The 19,423-nt window shown below is 46.9% G+C and overlaps 1 protein-coding gene across 8 annotated transcripts in view; it reads right to left on the reverse strand.

Annotated features, from left to right (window-relative positions):
- Window positions 1-19,423, reverse strand: part of RUSC2 (RUN and SH3 domain containing 2) — a 63,062-nt gene that overhangs the window by 18,467 nt on the left and 25,172 nt on the right. For 7 of the 8 annotated variants that reach the window (XM_040579198.1, XM_040579204.1, XM_040579202.1 and 4 more), the window contains one exon: window positions 18,476-18,576. The exons of the other annotated variant lie outside the window; for it this stretch is intronic. The gene's annotated coding sequence lies outside the window, so the exon portion shown is untranslated. The remainder of the gene's footprint in view (window positions 1-18,475; window positions 18,577-19,423) is intronic. 8 annotated transcript variants of the gene reach the window in all.

Genomic DNA, 19,423 nt, shown 5'->3' on the forward strand with positions numbered 1-19,423 from the left:
AAGGGACTCTCATCTGCAAAGGAGCGGAGGACTTCAGTGGGGCCATGGGGAGCCACTGGTGATGGTCCCATACAGAACATTGCCTTCTGCTGACCTCTTGCTGATGGTTAAGCCTCAGCTCAAACTGGCCTCTCTGGTGATCCAGGGTGACTGGTTCACAGTCCCCTGACACTCGGCCACAGTACCTGTGGCACTTACCTGCTTATCTTATTGCCGGCTGCACTTCCTAACAGTAAGACTGCCACAGGGGCGATACAGGCAGAGCACTAAGAGCCCGACGCCCTCAGTGTCCAGTAAACAGCAGGTTCTCATGAAGCTAGAGGGGCATGTTCATCAGCATTTGGTATGGGAGAGCGGAGAACATATTCATTCCTCCTTCCCTGTCGAACCCAGACGTCCAGCCTGCAAGCCCTCCAGGACAGTCTGCAGGGAGGTTCCCTCTTGCCTTCCCTTCTACATGCCAGAGAAACCAGTGCAAAGAAGTGCACTGGAGGGCAGCTAAGGCAGCAAGGAGAGGAAGAAACCACAAAATACAACAGTGATCCAGGATGGTCCTAAGGGATTAAAAAATTACCTAGTGTTCTCATAGATCCACCACTTGCTCTGAAAATCCTGGCCCAAACACCCTTGGTCAGCAATCCATGTCCCGTATTCCATCCAGGCATCCTCAGTGCTTGCAGCACCCTGACACTGCATACTGTGATACTTGTCTGGACTCCAGAACCCTGGGACTTCTGCCACTTCAGACTCTAGAAGGTGGGCATTCACAGTATCTGCCTTTGCCTACCTTACCCCAGCATTTGTGACTATGGGAAGAAAATGGATTTGGAGCAGGCTGCAAAGGCACATGGGAGCCCAGGGGGGAAACTGAGAAATATGGGATAAGTGAAGTTTGAACAACAGCGTAAGCAATGAGCCAGCTCCACAGAAAGATCAGGAACTTCAGTTCTTTCAGCTTCATGGCATGAGAATAGCTATTAAAAGATGCTAAAAAAAATTATCAAAAGAAATACTTCCCACGCATAGTAGTGCTTCTCACAGACACAGGATGATGCTGTCAGGAAAAAAAAAAAAAAAACAAACAATCCAAAAAAGATGAAAAATGGACCTAGTGTCTACAGTAAACACCCAATGATGTAAAAGTTAATGCTAACACCAGTGTTAGCAAACAGAGAAGCCTGCTGGTAGACTCCACCAGAGATCATTACAAGACCTGCACGAGGGGCACCCTCACTCTAATGTCTGCTTCTGCTGGGATGTTTCACCTAGGATTTGGCTCTGAAGTAGAGAGGTCACCTGGACTGCTTGGACCACATCTAGCTGGACTATGGTGTGACCCTAAACTCTCCTCCACCTATAGTCTCCCTATATCACCCCTTACTCCCCTTTCAATGGCTCCTCTGTCTTACAAGCCTCTAGCTTCTTTCCCACAGCTGCTGCCATGGAGGTTGAGAGGAATGAGTCTGTCCTCAGCTCAGTGCCTGGGGGGAGATCTTTTACATCAGGGATTCTCAAGATCATATTGTTTAAGAATCACCATGGGTAACAGTAGCTCTTGATTGTGCCAAGGACACCCACACGCTCAAAGTGGTGTTCAACGGCTGGGGCAGTGTTCATGCACCGGTTTGGACCTTATGCACCACCGATGGAACATGTAGCAGCAGGAGCCCTTATTTCTCCTGTCTCCTGCTCCTTCCCAGCATTGTATGAAAAACAGCTGATCAGCTAGTGCCTATGGGCTCATGCAGACCTCCCCTGTCCTTGTTACTGCCTTTGTAGGTGGCAGCAATGCTTAGATCACATCTCTCCATAAGGCTTTGCTATATGTTGAGTGTTGTCGCAATGTAACCACTTGAAAAGCATCATTTTGAGGATACAGACTGTGATGACAGCACACTTCACTGCTGAAGTACTAGGTCTTCACTTGTGGATAACTGGCTAGCTGAAAAGGGTCACACAGACATAGTCCAGCTGGCTGGACAAAAATGCACATCGCTCTCAGCTTATCTGAAGTAAAGCAAAAATACACTGTCCTTGGCTGTTCTTGTTACACGGTAACAGGAAGGTTTCGGTGGGGAAAGAATGTTGCAGGTGGGAACAGAAAACTACAGAAGAGAAACTAGGGGCGGGCTTCGTATTTAGGCAGCTAACCAATAATAAGCTTAACTTTTGTAATATGTATGAGCTAATTATAACAAGGCATAAAAGGTGACTGTAAGGCACAATAAATGAAGTCTGCTGATCACTCATATTGAGTGACTGTGTCTTCCCTCCGTCGCGACATTCACTGATGCTGGGAAATGGCTGCTTGGCAGCCGGCTCCCAGTACCAGTACTGGGTCTGCTGACAGGCCCTGCTGAGCAACACACACTTCATGCTGGTGCAGAAGCTGCTGTGGAAGGACAAGGCTTGCACAGGCACACTTCGACATTTGACAGCCAAATGTCAAGAAAGCTGACACACAGCCACTTCCCAGCTGTCGCTCTGGAGCTCTGGCTGCAACATGCAACTCTGCCCAGCTATTTAGTTTCACTGGCAGCACAGGCTCTCGGTGTCGACTGGGATTCCACTGGCTGTCAGAGATACTGCAGCAGACAGATGCCCACTGTGCCTGCACTCACAGCCTGCTCCCAGCACAAGGGTCTGCTGTCCAACATCACAGGTGGCACACAGCCAGCTCCTGCTGGGAGCCATTCTGACAGCTTCTTTAGCGATATATGTGACCTTTTTTGTGCCCTAGATACCCCTCCTCTTTCTTGGGACACATCTCCTGACATCCTTCTGTCTCAGGGATGCAGGGAAGTTGGCAACGGTACTGCCAGCACAGGGATTATTCACTTCCCAACACCAGAGCACCCTCCCTGGCCACACATTCCCTGAGTCTCCCTCCCTGATTCTGGAAGACTGTAGAAGGATCCTCCCTCTTCCTATTCAGCATCTGGTAGGCTGGGATTGGCACTGGGGCATAAAAGCCAGCAAGCAGAGTAGTTTCAGATTCTGCTGGCTTTGATCAGCTCTTTTTACAGCCCTCACACCCCTTTGCAAGCAGAATTTTCCAGATGTGGATAGGCAGTCTGCACCTGAATACTTTTTGCCAAATCAGTTCATTCTTCTTATTTATCATTTGCAATAGCTCAAGTTCACAGTGTGCTGAATCCTGCTCAGTCCTACACACACAACAGCAAACAGAGCACCCAGCAATGATCCCTGCCCAGAAAAGCACATCATCGTGGCAGTGAAAGGCTGGGAGGCATGTGGGGAGCACCATGACTCTAGACACATCAGTACAACAGCCATTTTATTTGCAAATCTGAAAATTCTTTGCCCTCTCTGTAACGACACCATCTGCTGCTACATGGGAGACAGGGCTATTTATTCGGTCAGCGCTTTCTGGAGGTGCTAAGGTTACCTGGAGAGGGTGAGGGCCAGACATCGCACTACCTGTGGACCCTCAATCCAGTCAAGGTAACACAGAGCAGAGAAGGATGCTTTTTGTGAGATACCTATGGTGTAGTGTGGAATTGCTTATGAATGCTTGTACACCCATGTATATAAATAAATAAACAAACAAACAGACAAACAAACAAACAAACAAACAAACAAACAAATAAATAAACACATGACAAAACAAAGGAGGCAGCGTGCTGAAGGTAACAGGGGCATGCAGCACCTTGCAGAGCTGAGCCCTTCAGGTTACGCAGGTCATGCCTTTTAAGTCCTTGCTGAGTGCTACAGAAAGGCCCTCAAATCCTTCCTCTGTTGTACCCTCAAAGACTGAGGACATTGTGCTAATTTGAGGGTGGTCGGTGCAGCTCAATAGCTTCTGGAGTACAACCTCCTGCCTCTACAACACTGCTGAGAAGATGCAGAAGCCATCAGAGCTGGCTCCAAACTGGCCTGCAAGGTTCTCCTTCAATTAGAGGGGGCTCACGCAAACACCAGCCTTGCCTCCAAGTGCTGATGTGTTAGGTGTGGTGCTCACATACCTCCAGGCATGCCCCGCTACCTGTTTCCACCCCAGCCACGCTTTCGGAGTTCCATCACTGACAGCTTAACACCCGGCTCTGCTCAGCACTGTCAGCTGCATACGTGGGGCCACAGGGTTCAACACACAGAGATCCAAGTTTCCCCATAAAATGTAATGCAATACTGCAGGAAGCATGCAGAGATTTAAACAATAAATGTGATTTAAATGCAAAAGGACTGCACATATACCACAGAGGATGAAGAGGCAGGAGCAAGATCATTAGGACCATCAGCTGGAGGCAATGATGGCTTTTTGGAGACTGGCTCTTCTAAACAGATTACTGTTTCCACAAATCACAGTCACTCTGCTATGAAATTGAACGCTCAATGGAAACCTTTATCTGTGAGGGTTCTTGCTGTCTGTTTCTCAATGGCTGTGGTTTCACTACCATCATCATCTTCCTCAGAGGGACCAAGATCCATCATGTGACTCAAGGGTGAAAGACAGAAAAAACAGAGTAAGAAGCTGGGCATTCAGTTTCATAGATGAACCAGCAAAAATCCTTTTGTATGGGAGCTGCTTGTTCTCTGAGGGTTGTTAAAGCTTTTGCTTTAACATGCCTGAAGAAACCACACACCTCTACAAAACAAGCATGAGCAGAAACGCTGCAAAAGCAACGGTTTGCATGAGCTTGCAGACGGGGGCACAATACAGACATCGCCTCCCTGCTCCATGGGGAGAGACATATTCAGTGTACTCCCCCTACGTCTTCCTCCAGGCAAAAGGGCTAGCAGATGAATCCAGACTGAAAGCCACTCTTCAGACTGGGTGGAGGATCTCAGGGCTCACAGGTTCCTGCACCAGTTCCCAGGGTCCCAGTAATGCAGTTTAGTCCCTGCCCCAGCTATGACACTTCAAAAGCTACTAGCACAGTACTGAATGTTTTTTTTTTTTAAAAAAAATTTAACAGGAAAATTTCAGGAGGCTGGAGGGCCTTCATGGAGCAGCTAGTGAAGAGGATGGGGTGAAGGGCACAAGATGAGTGGCCTGGGGATGGGTCTGAATCATGGGGGTGAATAAGAGGGTGGAGGTGAGGAAGCCTGTACGTTGTTGCAGGGTGGGACCAGCTAGTGGTATTTGTTTGGACATTGTGCTGGCTAATACATCTCTGCCAAATTCATGCCTTCATTAAATGCTTTAGTAAATCATCCAGCATATTTAATGAAAGAAAAGGTGTAAAAGGAAATACTAGTTGTTTGACTCATCCTAAACCTCCAACTCTCCTTCCCTGCTTCAGGGAACAGGGAGCATAGTGAGGGTGGTCTGCCTGGTCCCAGGCTGAATATTCCAGCACCCAGAGTCTAAAGGGGGCTGCAGCAACATAGAAAGACTAAATACTTCCTAAATTTCTGCCTCAGCTCAGGCTGGCTCCTCTTGTGCTGAGCAAACAGTGATTTCATTCCTGAAAAGACCATTCTCTTTTCTTTCCACAACGAGTTGCTGCCTGGGCCAGGGCTTTTTCCAGAGGTTTCCAGGACAGCCTGACTAATGTATCATTACTAGCCATGATTAATGTACCATTACATTCCAGAACTATACAGGATTATGATGTGTTCAAAATGGAAACTGCAGCACGCGACGATCAGTCACAGCCCTTGTGCTCGTGGCAGCAAGGAGCCGCGCAGGTCAGGGATGAGGGGCTGGCCAGCAGAGATTCGGGGGCGTGTGATGCAAAAATAAGCAATAGGTGTTATATGTATTCCTGCCGATGACACAACTAGCATGAGGTAGGTACTGCCTCCCAGTCACCAGAGAAGAAGCCCCAGCTGCTTTGTGCATTTTGAGTTACGCAAGACATCAGAAATAGCTCAAGCAGCAGATATACAGCAGCTCACCCAGGAGCTGGACAGTGACCGAACCAGTTTCTCCCATTTCTGTGCTCTCTTGCTCTATGACTCATAATTTGGCATGTGGCACTCGGCAGAAGCCACTTACAGGTGGTGACTCATGAGCATCCACCGAGGTGATCTGGGCTGGAACCTGCTCCTCCTTCTCCCCACTGGCCATCTTCTGCCCCAGCTCCCACCACATATGCTCCTAATTACTATATGCAATTCCTCAGTGGAGAAAAAGACTGATGTTTCTAGATGTTCATATTGCACCAAAATTGTGACTGAATTAAAGTGCTGACACAGTAAATGCTTCCCCATCACAGACACTCTAGTAGCAGCAGCAGCAGGAGGGACTACACTTCTATAGCACCTGAGCACTCTGAAAGCACACTGAAGATTTACAAGAGCAGAAATTACACAATTCCTTTCTGAAATATGGATCTGCCTGGGTGCTGGACCCTGGCTGCTGCAGGGTTCCCAGAGCCCTCAAGAACCCGTGCAGAAAGAAATAAAATCTTATAAGCACATGAAATTGCTGGGCAGAATCAGTAGCTGAAGATGCCGAGCTTAACTCCTCCTTCACTGCACAGCACTGGCCAGGGCTTACCTGCAGAGCTGGCTGCCTCTTGGACGCGCTTCTTTTACAAACCTGCCTCACCTAGGAACCAGAGGCCGCAGCTGAGTCGTGACAAAAACACAGCCAGCAGCAGAGTCAAAGCCTGCAGAAGCGGGGACTGAAGTTTTCTCAACAAATTCTACGCCTGGGAGCTGTGAGCTCCAAACTCCCCACCACAACAGCCACGGCTGGGCAGCGAATAAAGCATCCTAATGAGGGAGTCAGGCAGCAAACAGCACGGCTTTGTGATTCAAAGCTGGATCTCTGACCTGTGCCTGCAGGCATACAAGATGGCAAAGCTGCTCCCGAAGTCTGTTATACGGCTACACACAACAGTGAGCGAGCAGCTCACTTCCGTTGAGCATTCAATTTCTTGCTCAGGTGTGCACTGCAGGGGCGAAGGCTCCCGAGGTGATAGCAAGAAATGGAGAAGGCATGGATGCTTCATATGGATGGAGGTGTTTTCAACAGCACTGGAGGTTTCAGGGGTTTCTGGGGATCTGAAGCATCCCTAGAACTACTGTACTTTGGAAAGAGCTCTGCATGAGGGTCGTGAATCACTTCCACTGGGGCCTCAGGATTTTCCTCCCTAACGTTTACTGGAGTCTGGCATCAGACATCTTCGTGTTGCCTAGCCCACGGCAAAGACAGCCTTGCTTACCCAAGGCTAATGAGAGGATAATTTAAGAAGCAAGTTTCATCCTCACAAAGAATAAGCACAGGAGGACAGCTCCACCTCAGGCAGTCCTAGATCCCCTATCATGTTCATGATTTGAGGAGAAGAGATGTGTTAAGGCCTAAAAGGGACAACGAAGGTCTGTTCACAGTGAGTAAGACCTCACTGCAGTACTGGTCAGCACACCCATGCAGACTCCAGCCTCTCCAGGGCTGTGCATCTTCACTATTGCCTCCTCTCTGTCCAGATTAAAACTGGCATTGCATTTCTGACCAGACACACATTGCAGGAATCACATCTGCAAAACAATCCTGAACTCTCCTTACAAGGCAAAAGCATCAGGGATCACCAGAGAAAGCCTGACAAATAAGCAACTCAGTCTTGAGATAACTCAGTTAAAAAGGCTGTAAAATGTTCAGTGTCTGTTCAGCCCAGAGCTCTATGTATACAGGAATCACTGACTATCAAGTGAAAACCAAATGCTTCTGGGATGGCAGATTACAGGTGTACAACCTCATGTAGCAACACAGCAAAACATGGTACAGAACAGGTAGCAAAGGTACGGAAGAGTGAAATAAAACCACGGCAGGGTCAAGTTCTTGAAATAAATAACATATCACCCCACAACCCACCATAAATAAAGCAGCTAGCGATGCCAAAAATCCCCGGAAGCATTATTTTCAGACTTGAACACAGCCGGGGTGCAATGGTTTGCTACCAGGACTAGGTGGCCATGTCCCAGTGAATAGGAGAAGCAATGCAGGTATGGCATTACCGAGCAGTGATGGGCATCAGTTCTGCCAGAGTGCCTGCATCTGCAGAGCTGTATTATTTTTATGATGCAATGGAACTCAATACGCACTGCATGCAACCAGATCAGGAGCTCCAAAATCAAGCACAAACAGAAAACATCCCAGCAGCAGCCTGGTTTTATTAGATGTTCCTTTTCACAGTACACATCTAAATGGTTTTTCAAACAGCAGCTGTGTCCAACAGCTGACTCTTGCTAATACTGAAGGAAACTTTAACCCTTTCCAGCTCTAGGCAGTTCTGCTGAGACCAGAAGCAGTAAGTGGATACACAGGAAGAAAATTTCTGTCTCTCCAAGGAAGGAATATGCAACACGTAATTCATTGGTCAGAGGCTGGCAGCACCCTGATTTGGGGATGATAGCTACAAAGCAAAAAGGCTGAGGATCAGCCTAATAAAGGCAGCATCTGATGAGACTAATGCATCAAATTTATCCTGCCCTCTGAAGGACATCAGGACCACATATACTTTTGCTGCTGATACCCAACTGCTTTTAGACCACAGGCTGGATTTTGCAGTCCCTTGAAGATTAGCTGGAGGAAAGGACCCTGTAGCACACAGGTTTGGAAGGGAATTTGCCTGATCACTCTTAAGACTGTGCATTTCTTGACCTTTGTTTGGCCAGATCCCTGAAGAAAAAGGTTCTCTGCAATCATGTCCAAATGCTGTCTAAATCTTACTTCAACAGAAAAATCAGGGTGGGCAAGAAAAAAAGGAAAAAAAAACCCCAAGGCAAAATGACTCCCATGATGATGAGACAAGAAGCTTCTGATCTGGGAGGAAATCCTTGGACTGCAGTGAGACAGTGCAAGGTTAGAAATTGTCCTTTGCACCACACAGCAGGTCTTCACATGACCTCCCTGGCCAACACAAATCTATTTAAAGAATGCTTTTCTTAAGAAAGATGAAATCAAAGGCAACTGTTGCCACCAGTTCAGAAGGATGAGGGAGGAGAAAGAAGCAATGGATAGATGAACATACTTAGTCTTCACAGATCAACTGCTACAGGGAAGTCTTGATTCATCTGTGGACTGAATCAGATAGGCAAAGCCTCATGTTCCACCTATCCCAGCACAATTTAGATGCTCTGCATGAGGTGTAATAACCCCAAAGTGGGCAAACGGGTGACTGACCGGCTGCTCCATGCTCCCTCCCAGTCACAGCCAGCCTCCTCCAGATGGGAAGAGTTTGTCTAGAGGCGGGTTTCAAAACTGGCCAATAAAAAGTTAGGAGCCTATATAACCATAGTACTATATATTTTTAACATCCCTTAGTATTTCGCTTTTCTTATGAATTCTTGCAACGTTTAGGGCTTGTAACTTCAGGAATCAGTGAGTTCCACACCAAACTACTAGTTAACTGACAGTCCTATCGGACATAAGGGTATTTCATTGCTTCATTGCTTGAATGAAGGACAAAAACTTCATTGCTTGTCCTTGGGCTAGGGCAGGGAGAGTTAACATATTTTCTACTATGTTTGCCACCCCTCTGAGTACTCCCAAGCTTTTCATTCTGCTCATGTACAAGAGTATTCCCAGATCCTTGGTCTGGTCATCAACTTCTCTCTAAGTGTCCTGATGTGTGGGTGTTTCTATGTTTGCATGGCCGGCAGCAGGGTAGAACTCAAGAGGATCCGGATAAAACTGGAGCATCAATTTACGTAAGAGTATTTTCCATGTATCAGAACTAGCAAAAAGCAAGCCAGGACCTTAATAAAATACTTATGAAGCAGACCAGGCACTCCTAATGATTACATATACTGTTCTTCTGAGAAGAGAAACTCATCCCTTGCAGGGGCTGGCAACCCAAACTAAACTGAGCTTGTAAAGCTCTGTTCCGAACAGTTTATTTTAGGATATCGCTCCACAAGACAGCTCATGTGCTAATTAGGCTTGGAATGACTGGGCTTAACAAAGCTTTAAGGGTCTAACTAACTAAATCTGGTAACTCTGGATTAACCAAGGTCTTCTGCTGAGGAAACTCTTGGCAGGCTGCAGAAGATGCATAGAACTGTTCACTAGGAGAAAAAAGGAGAGCAAATGGGATGATCCTGGGCTCTGTACTGGAGGAGTACAGCAGGTCAGGATCCAAGGGGACACACCAAGTTTACTGGAGGGATGACCACTCTGCTTTCAACTACTTCAAGGGTGTTTGAGTGGGCTGAGGAGACACCTTAAGATTGTAGGCTCCCAGACCTTCCCAGCTGGGACATGCTCACATTAGGACATGTCCTTTCTTGAAGCTGTTGTGTTCTTCCTGTACCTGATGTCTCAGAGAAAAGAACAACAAGTGATGAAGAAGAATTTGTCTCTCCAAAGTCCTTGCACTGAAATGGGCCTCAGCTCAACCAAGAGGTTTCAAAACTCTGCAACTTCTGAACACGTACTATAAATACACTGGGTAGTCTTACTCACACAAATGCCAAGAAGCCATTTGGGAATATTGCTGGGCTTTGAAGTTTGACAGCAAGATTCATGGACTAATTAATCACAGTATGTGAAAATTATTCCTATTATCAGTTTCAAGTAATCCTCTTTAATTTCCTGGAATGCTTCCATATTACAAGCAGGGCACCTCATAAATACTTACCTTCTTTCTCTGGGCTGCTCGTTATTTTTATATCACAAACACCAGTTTCCCATTTAATACAAATAATTACCATTTCTTCAGTCTCTCCTCACGTTAGAGTTTTCCAGGGCTCTTGCAGTTTCCTGGGCAGTTTCTCAATTCCTTCCAGGTCTGCAGTCATGCTTCTGAGCTAGGGTGACTAATTGCAGTTTCCCAATCAACAGTGGGACAGCCCCTGACTCTGTATCAGCATCAGAAGACTCTGCACCATAATCTTCCATTCCGTTTCTTATGTACCTTAACATTCATATGTAGACACTTACCAAGTGAAGTCCCTTATGACCAGGGTGACATACAGATACTTTTTACAGTTTAATGACATCACTTTAATGAGTTGAAGTCAATTTAAACAATTTAATCAGTTCAGTGATTTGTAACCTGACAAAGTGTACTTTTATGAGTATCTTCTGTTACACACATTTACATACCTCAGCATTAAGCTCAAAAAAAAAAATAAATAAAATCAAGGTTTACAACAAGACTAGCCTAGAAGAGACCAGGGTATTTTTCTTACATATCTGTTCTCTGAGGAAAGGAGCTTCTTTTTGTTGTCTATGGAGTGTGGTTTTGAGGGGTTTTGCTCCTCCAGGTTGCACAAATTCTCAGAGTAGGCTTGTGAGTACAGGTTTGCCATGTCCCCATGCAAATCCTCTTTGCAGTCCCCCAGTAGATAAACGGGTCTTCAATATCTGACTAAGATATGGACTGAAGGATATTTTCCCTGGTGAATTTGCCTCATGAAATCAGTGAGGTCTGGTGGCTTCCTTCCATGGAAGAAGATTCCCCTTTCATCCTGACGAGCAGGCCAAGAGGTTGTTGTGGTTTTTCTTTTCAACCTCAGCTCGTGCCAAGGCGAAAGCAGACAACAAGGCAACAGACCAAAATACTGGCTGTCAAACATGCTCTGGTACAGAGGGGAATCACCTTGCAGTGCCTCCAGGACAAATACAAACACATTCCTTCAGTTGGTGGTGTTTCTCCACTGCACAGTACCAAATCCTGTCAGCAGCACAAAGCCTGCAGAGGTCAGGGTTATGGAGACGAAGATGTTCTTTGTGGTCTCTGAAGCTTGTGCAAAGTCACCAACAGAAGCACAGGTAATAGAAACCCCAATGGATCAACAACTACGATCAGTGCCTGAATAAGATATGGCCAAACATAAACTGAACAGCATGTGACTACAGCATAGCCACCTTTGTGCATTAACCACCCTCATGGCATTGCTTGCCAGTGCTGGGACATACCTGTTTCTGGCAGTTCCTCCTCTCCTCTTCTGCTATCGTGCCACGAACTGGCTAGCTCTACTGCACTAGGAATCCTCTAGGGACATCTGAGGTCCCCCTGTGCTCCATGCAGTCTCACCTTTCCTCTGGTCCAGTCCTCCCCCAAAACCAGCCAGTCTATCAGGAAGCAGGGAAGGGAAGCACATGGGAGCAGAAAGGCTGTCAAGCTTACTGCACTAAGAAGTAGTCACCACCTTCGGAGTGCTTTATAAATACAGTAATTATAAATAGCAAGTGCCTGCAGAAATGAAAATGAGGCATATGACAAGGAGCTGAAGGCAGGAGACATCTGGGTAAGGAGGTGCTCTCCTCAGTGGCCATTTCAAGCACTATGACCTGCAGCTGAAGCACAAATCTCAGCAGCAGGTTAAGCCAGATGCCACTGGCTGTGGACAAGGGAGAAGAGCTTGCTGCCAGTAGAAAATGGCTAAATGCAGATGCATGCTGAAATCCTCTTGCTGTTCTTCCAAAGGGCCAAGCTACAATCACTGCTCACAATAAGCCACATTCAGGCAAGAAATCCCTTAGAAGTCCCTACAACAACTGACATCCTAACAAGTGAAGGAGAGGTCAACCAGAGTAAGCCAAACCCCAAGGCAGTTGTCTCACTCCAGGTATTGATCATTAGAATGAATCAGGCAAAGCCAAGGAAGATATACTGCATGAGCCAGTAATATCCTGGGACCAGAGATAGGAATTATTTATATCTCTCACTGGATCTTCTCCTATGTGGGTTTATGATTCTGCCACTTGAGTTACTGTAAATGATCCGAGGGTTGGACTACAGGGAAAAATGCCATGTAAGCAGACACTGGAACCAGCCTCACTACTAAAAACAGAAAATTGCACTAGCACAATGGTCCAGACAGGTCATTCTCCCTGCTGAGAAGGACATCTGTGAGGACAGCTATGCTATCTCAGTTTACACAGAAGACACATGACAATGCAGCATGAGGCACACAGCCCTGCTCTTTGCCATGGGAACCCCACAGAGGGACCAAAAGAAGGTGTCCTGCTAAACAATTCAGGTGAATTGGACCTACTAGGCAAAAGGAGGCCAAGTAAGCATGCAGTTGGTCCTGCAGCAATGCAGGTAGAGCAGAACAGAGAAGAGCCTGCCCACCAAAAGCATTTAGGTTGGCGTTTGCAGAAGTGATGGCAGCTGGTGCCAGCTGCTGCCAGTTTACAAAGAATAAGGTGCAGTTCTGGATTTAATCTGGTGAGATTTGTCTGACTATGTAGGGAGCAATGTATGTTCTGGCTTCCTTGAAGAGTAACACCTAAAGAGCTGGTCCCCTGAGGGTCAGAATGAGCTGAGATTATCTAAATGCTGCTAAACTGAGTCTGTATTAGCCAGCGTTCAGGAGCGCAGATTTTGCCCAAGGTTGACTGCATCACAGTTAAGCAACCCATCAGTTCAAATTTCACATCACAACTTGAGTTCTTGTGAAAAACTCATCTTCCTAAAACTGTATGCAGGGTTTTTTTTCCAGCACCAGTGCGCACGAGAGTTCCTGAGCATTTGCCAGAGCCACAGATGCTCAGGTGGGTCTTTTGCACAGCTGGGAGCCAAGGGGAAGGCAGAGTTTCCCAGACCAGTACCCATTCCTTGCCCATGTGTCCCACCTTTCCCGAAGAACAGAGCAGGGTCTAGTCTGAGGTAACAGTGGGTCCAGGGCAAGTAACAGGTGAAAATCTGCTGCACATTTGTCAAGGTCTTCCCTAAAGGCTCCATTTCTTCCCCTGTGTAACTCCCAGAGGAGAAAATCCCCTCTTACCAGAAGGGACTACTAGCTCTCATCACTGAGATACTTGTGCCACTGGCCAAAAAGCACAAAAGCAGGGCAGTGACACTTGCTCTCTGCTTCCAGACAGCATCTTGTGCTGGGACAGAGAGAGACAGTTTGGTGGTAGTGCCAGCTTCCTCTTGCTTGCCAAGCAAAGCAAAGCAAAGCAAAGCAAAGCATTGCTGCCATCACTCAAGTATTTATTATTTGCCACTCAGAGGTACTGCCAGCCCCATGCTGTCAGCACTGCACAAAGACCAACACACGGTCTCTATCCCAAGAGTTCAAACTCAGAGGGTGACCCTCAGCCAGAAGTTGCCATCACCCACATTATGGCCACTCACCTACATTACAGCTCTGCCTTCTGTCGCCCTCCCATTTACACCAGTGAACAGCTGCAGGGGATTTCAGTGGGGTTTTTTTTTCCTATCTACTGATAAAACCACCAGCAGCTTTGCCCAGTAAGAAATATTTGCATGCGTGTGATGGACAGAAAAAAACATTGCCTACATGACCCTGAGGCTGTGACACAACTGCAGTGGGGAGAGGAAGAGTCTGTGGACAAGCCTGCTCTTGCGCTTATCTGCACAGATACATCCCTGCTTTGACCCACTTCTTTCAGAAAATGAACGTTAAAATAATTTTCATCAAGAGAGGAAACTGGAGCAGAATTAGGAACTAGAGCCATTTTGACAGCCTGTTTCTTTCTCTTTGGAGAGTAACCAAATTCCAGAGGAGTGGGAGGGCACGCAGGGAACCCGCTCAGCAGATAACCTGACAAATCCCTGCTAAGGCTAGTTACCAACACAGCTGTCACTGATCATTGCTGTGGGATTTCATCCCCTGCCAGACAAGCTCCCTCAGCTCCTTCAAGCCTTATCTTGTAACCTTTTGCGTAGCTCTGGAAGGGGGTGAACTTCTGGCTCTTTTGGACTTAAGAGTCTGACCTGCCAGAAGCACTTTATCCACATCATGACTCTTCCCACCAAACAGCACAGGCAGACAAGTGAACTTTCCCACTACCGGCCAGATTTCAGCAGCTTCCACAAACACAGGACAAAATCTTCTCATCTGGTATCGTCCTGTGATTCCACAGCTGACAGTGAGGCACCTCCAGCCTTCTGCCTCTGAACCACCTGCACAGACCTCCGCATGTCTCACTTTCAGTTTGCTTTTCTTGGGTTTAACCGTCAGAACCACGCCTACTGAGATGAGTTATCATCCAGCATCAGCAATATAGAACTGCCTTTGAACTAAGTATCTCAAGCTGACCCAGTTTATATTAAACAGAAGGGTAAAAAGTGAACACCTCTGTAACAAAACCTTTCTAATTTTTAAAGAGCCCATCTCTGGTGTATCAGGAAAAACATTTATAAAAAACAACAAGAACAAAGAACTTGGAGAAATACTGCAGAAAAGTCTTTCAATGTGCATCCTAGAGTAAAAAATAATAATCTTGAATCATCAAGCACAGTGAGAAAATTAGAAGAGCAGAGCTCCTGACCAACCTCAATGAATAACTACACCAAGAAGGATATTAGAAGTAAGTAAACCAGCATCTTTGGCACTGTTTTAGCAAAAACAAGCATCCTAAAGCTGCAGTGATGACAGGTTAGATAATATAGAGGGAAGAGGGTGCAGAAAATGGAATGAGTTTTTGGAGTGGAAACAAATTCAAGAAGATTAATGCAGTCAAGTCAGAGGGACAAGATATTCTTGATCCCAAAACAATGGAAGAATAGTTGCATGACTGCAGCTGGAAGCAAGACTTTTGATAAAAATGTCTGTGAGGAAACAGAGGAAGGAGGGAAAGCTGTGTGGCTGGCAAATAAAGGTAAAATCTGTACCTGTTCTGAAAGAGGAAGGAAAGTGACCCACAGTACATTTATCAACCTGCCCTTAATATTACATAAGGCTTTCAGAAAACATTGAAAAAAGAATAACAAGACTGGGAAATAAACGAAAAATGGGGCAATGCACAACATGGGGTTGCAAAGGGAGGGCTACTGTCTGGCTATCAGGAATAATACCAGAGTGAGATCTTGACCCATCAGACTAGAAGACAATGAAGGTCCCTGGGACAGATAATTCATTCTTTCTTTGCTATCCACAGCCTCAGACACCTGTGAGGTGGTAATGGAGCCATGGGCAGGCCACTCCTGAGTCCACGGCATATTCTCCTGGGCCACCTGCACTTCCTGCAATGCAGGTCCAGGTCCCTTGGATCTAGAGATCCTGCTGCCCTTTAACTCCAGCATCCTGCATCAATGCAGTGAGGAAGACACACACCAGCAATTACATCTCCTTCCTGCAAATCATTTTGGTCAGCTCCAGTCACCAGAAGCTCTTGCCCATCTTTTAAGCATCTCAAGGCAGAGATTATCTGTGCACTCTCACTGCTTAACAGATGCTCTTACAAAAGCAGCATCTACCACCTAGGTACAGACTGTATGTCCTGGGGAGCATTCCCACCCCATGCAGCGAAGGAGGCTACATCACTTTCTTTTTATTCCTTTAGGCAAGCACCATACACACAAAGCTATACACATTTTTTCTTCCGTGCCCCAATATAATAAGTATGTGTATCCTGCATAAATGCGTCCTGTTGCATATCCTGTCCTCCAGCCCAGGATGCACCACACACACACGTGCTATTGTTACCCCCCACCAACCTCCTGTTAGAGCCTGTTCTGCAGCAGCACCACAAGTGCAGTCGGATACACACCTACAGCCACATATCCCACTCCCTGCTCCCATCGGGCTGAATGGGACAGAGACCTGGAGACACAGATAGGGTTCCCAGGTCCCATGGTGAGATAGGGATGACGAGGAGCTGCAGTTCAGGAAACCCCATGGTGCTTGCAGGAAATTGTCACAGAGCTGCGACAAGAATGCACTCTGCTCTGTGATTTTGCTGGAAGCCCTCTCCTTCCCACCTGGTACCCTGCACTGAAACTCTGGGTTTATCTTCTTCACCAGGCATAAAGGCCGGAGAGCCTTGCCACTGCATAGGGATGGAGAGGGAGCAATGAACTGAGAACCTGCAGCAGCAAAATGGTTCCTTCATAAAACTGCTGCAGAAAAAGGCTGTGCTGATGATCGCTCCCACCTCTACAAACCCCCTGGGGCTGCACGCTGCACTGGCCATCCCAGGGAACACAGTGAGAGGTTGGAGAATGGTGGTACAAATGACACATTTACATTCTGTGACAATGACAGCTCTCAGTTTCCTCCTCTGTGGTCTCTGACCCAAAACTCCCTGTTCCTCCAGCTCTGCAATGCCCCTCACACCTGCCTCTTTTGTTCCATGGTTCCTCTACAGCTCTGACAAACATTTACCATTTTATCTATGCTTTTCCTACCATCCTGTTGCTCCTAATAGGCCTAAAGGTGGCTTATCTGAATTCCTCTTGGGTTACTGGCAAACTGCAGAAAGTTTTTGTGAAAACATAAACTTGCCAAGCTTGCTGCTTAGCAACACTGGCATACAAAGCTGTAGGTATATGGAGATAAAAAAGCAGATCTCTGCTTCCTCCATGCTCCATATACCTTTACAATACCCATCAATCCAGACCCTGTGTGGTCCATTCCACAACACCCAGTGCTAATGTAGATCCCGTTAACACCACAATCCCCCCAAACACCTGCAATTACAACCCCACATGCTCAGCATCTTCCGTAACCCCAAAAGACTGTGTCTGCTATTTGCTTATCCCTTTGTTACCACACTCCCACGTGTATATTCCCCTGTAGCCATGTCAGTTCAAAATCTCATTCTTTCACACCTTTGTCTTGTTGCTGACTGCTACCCTGAATATCACCTCTCCGGCATTCATATCCCTACCCCACATATACCCTTCTCTTTGTTCAAACCCTTCTCCCTTCGTGTTTGCAGATGCAATTTGATGGAAGGATTTGTGCAGAGGGTGAGGGTGGGAAGAAAGAAGGTGGACAGGGAAAAAGGGGATTTGGTTATAACAAAACCATGTAATTAAGTTCTAGTAACTGGCACCCAGCCTGAACCCCTCATTTCAGTAATTAAAACCAGTAATTCCTCCATTCCTAGATAACCTTTCTCATCCAATATGTGAAAAGCGGCAGGGAGAAAGCATCCATTTACACAGCAAGCACAGACACGCCCTGAGCAACACAAAGGACTCCAGCCTGCACAGAGCCCATGTATCTCTTTTAGCAGAAGAACAGGATTTTACCTGCCACGATATTTTATCCTAATGCCTTTTGAACAATTGATTCACCAGTAGGGGAGTGGGGGTGCGGGTGGGGGTAGCAAAAAATGTCAAAAGCCACACTGACAGCAGCCTTTCCTCTGTCTACATCCTTTGTTTCTGGCTTTTCATGGAAGCGCTGTCTGTCAAAACAGCTTTTGAGCTGCACAGCAGCATCACCACCAGGGATGCACAGACAGCATGGTAGCTGGAGGGACCAAAACAATCCGTGTGGGCTTGGCTGTCATGGCAGGCACAATGGAGAGCTGTGCGACGGCATTGTCGGGGCGAAGCACGGCTCGCCTCTGCACAACCAGCCCCGGACATGACAACTGCTATTTCATAGCTACAATGGACAAATACACATTCTGCGCAACAACACCAGCCTCCTCGCTTATATACAGCCATTATAATCACAGCAGCTCCAAAGCAATGCAGCCCCTGAAGAGACAAAGCAATCCTAAAATCCCTAAGCTTCACTGGGTAGCCGGCAAAGTCTACAAAAACAAACCAGCCAGTTTGCAGGACAATGAACAGCCTGAAAAGCATCAGTATGACTAACGCCCACCCCGACCACTTCTCCATCTCACCTTTCCACAGATGCTCCGTTCCCTGTCTCACTGAACACGCCCTGCTTCAGCACTGCTGAGCTCTTGGATTCCAGCGGGCTCCGTGCTCTCTCACCAGGATGCTGTGAGAAACAGAGAGTCAATTTTTTTCCTTTTTTTTTTTTTTTTTTTTTTTTCTTCACAGCTGCATCCCTGGCAATGCAGAGGGTCTGCGCAATCACATCTCCAATGCTCCTGCTGCTGCTGCTGTGACGTTGCTGCGTGTGAAGGAGCAAGCATGCCCACAGCACCACCGCTCCGGCTTGCAATCAGTCCCTGCGGAACCTCAGATGAGGCAGGGGATGGGAGGGAGAAGGAGAGGAGGGGAGATAAGTCAGGCTGGAAGATGGAGGATTGATTCTTACAGTAACAGGGAAATCAGGAAGGTAGCATGAGGAGAAATGAAAAGACTAAAGCCCGTGCCATGAAATAGAACTGCAGCATTTTATTCTGTGATGAGCTTGGGTTTCAGATGCTGTGTAGTTGCAAGCTGTCTGATCTCTTCTCCTGGCTTTGCAAAGGAAAGCAAAAGGAACTGCAGTACTATGTCCCTACCGTTGATAATGGCTGCTAGAACCCTTGGAGCTAAGATGCTCATCTGCAAAGAAATGCACAGGCAGAGGAGGGGGATGGGAGGACTCTTAACTGAGAGATCTGGAAAACTACAAGAAGCTTCTTGAAGCTTCTTTTACATTTCTGTAGCGTCTTTTGCTTGAGAGCTTCATCAACATTATCTGTGCTGTATCCCTGAAAGGCAGTCCCCCTGGGGTGAGATGCAACCACCAGCACCTCCCCTGGTACCAAACACACCTGGCAGAGGCAGGATGTATGCAGTCCCTGCTGTCACAGGGAGACTCAAATCAAGGTCCCAGCAACTATTAACTACAGCTTGTGATAAAAACACTGCCTGTAACCTGGGCTAAATCCCAG

Source organism: Falco naumanni, chromosome Z, assembly GCF_017639655.2.
Source record: "Falco naumanni isolate bFalNau1 chromosome Z, bFalNau1.pat, whole genome shotgun sequence".
NCBI classification, from domain to species: Eukaryota; Metazoa; Chordata; class Aves; order Falconiformes; family Falconidae; genus Falco; species Falco naumanni.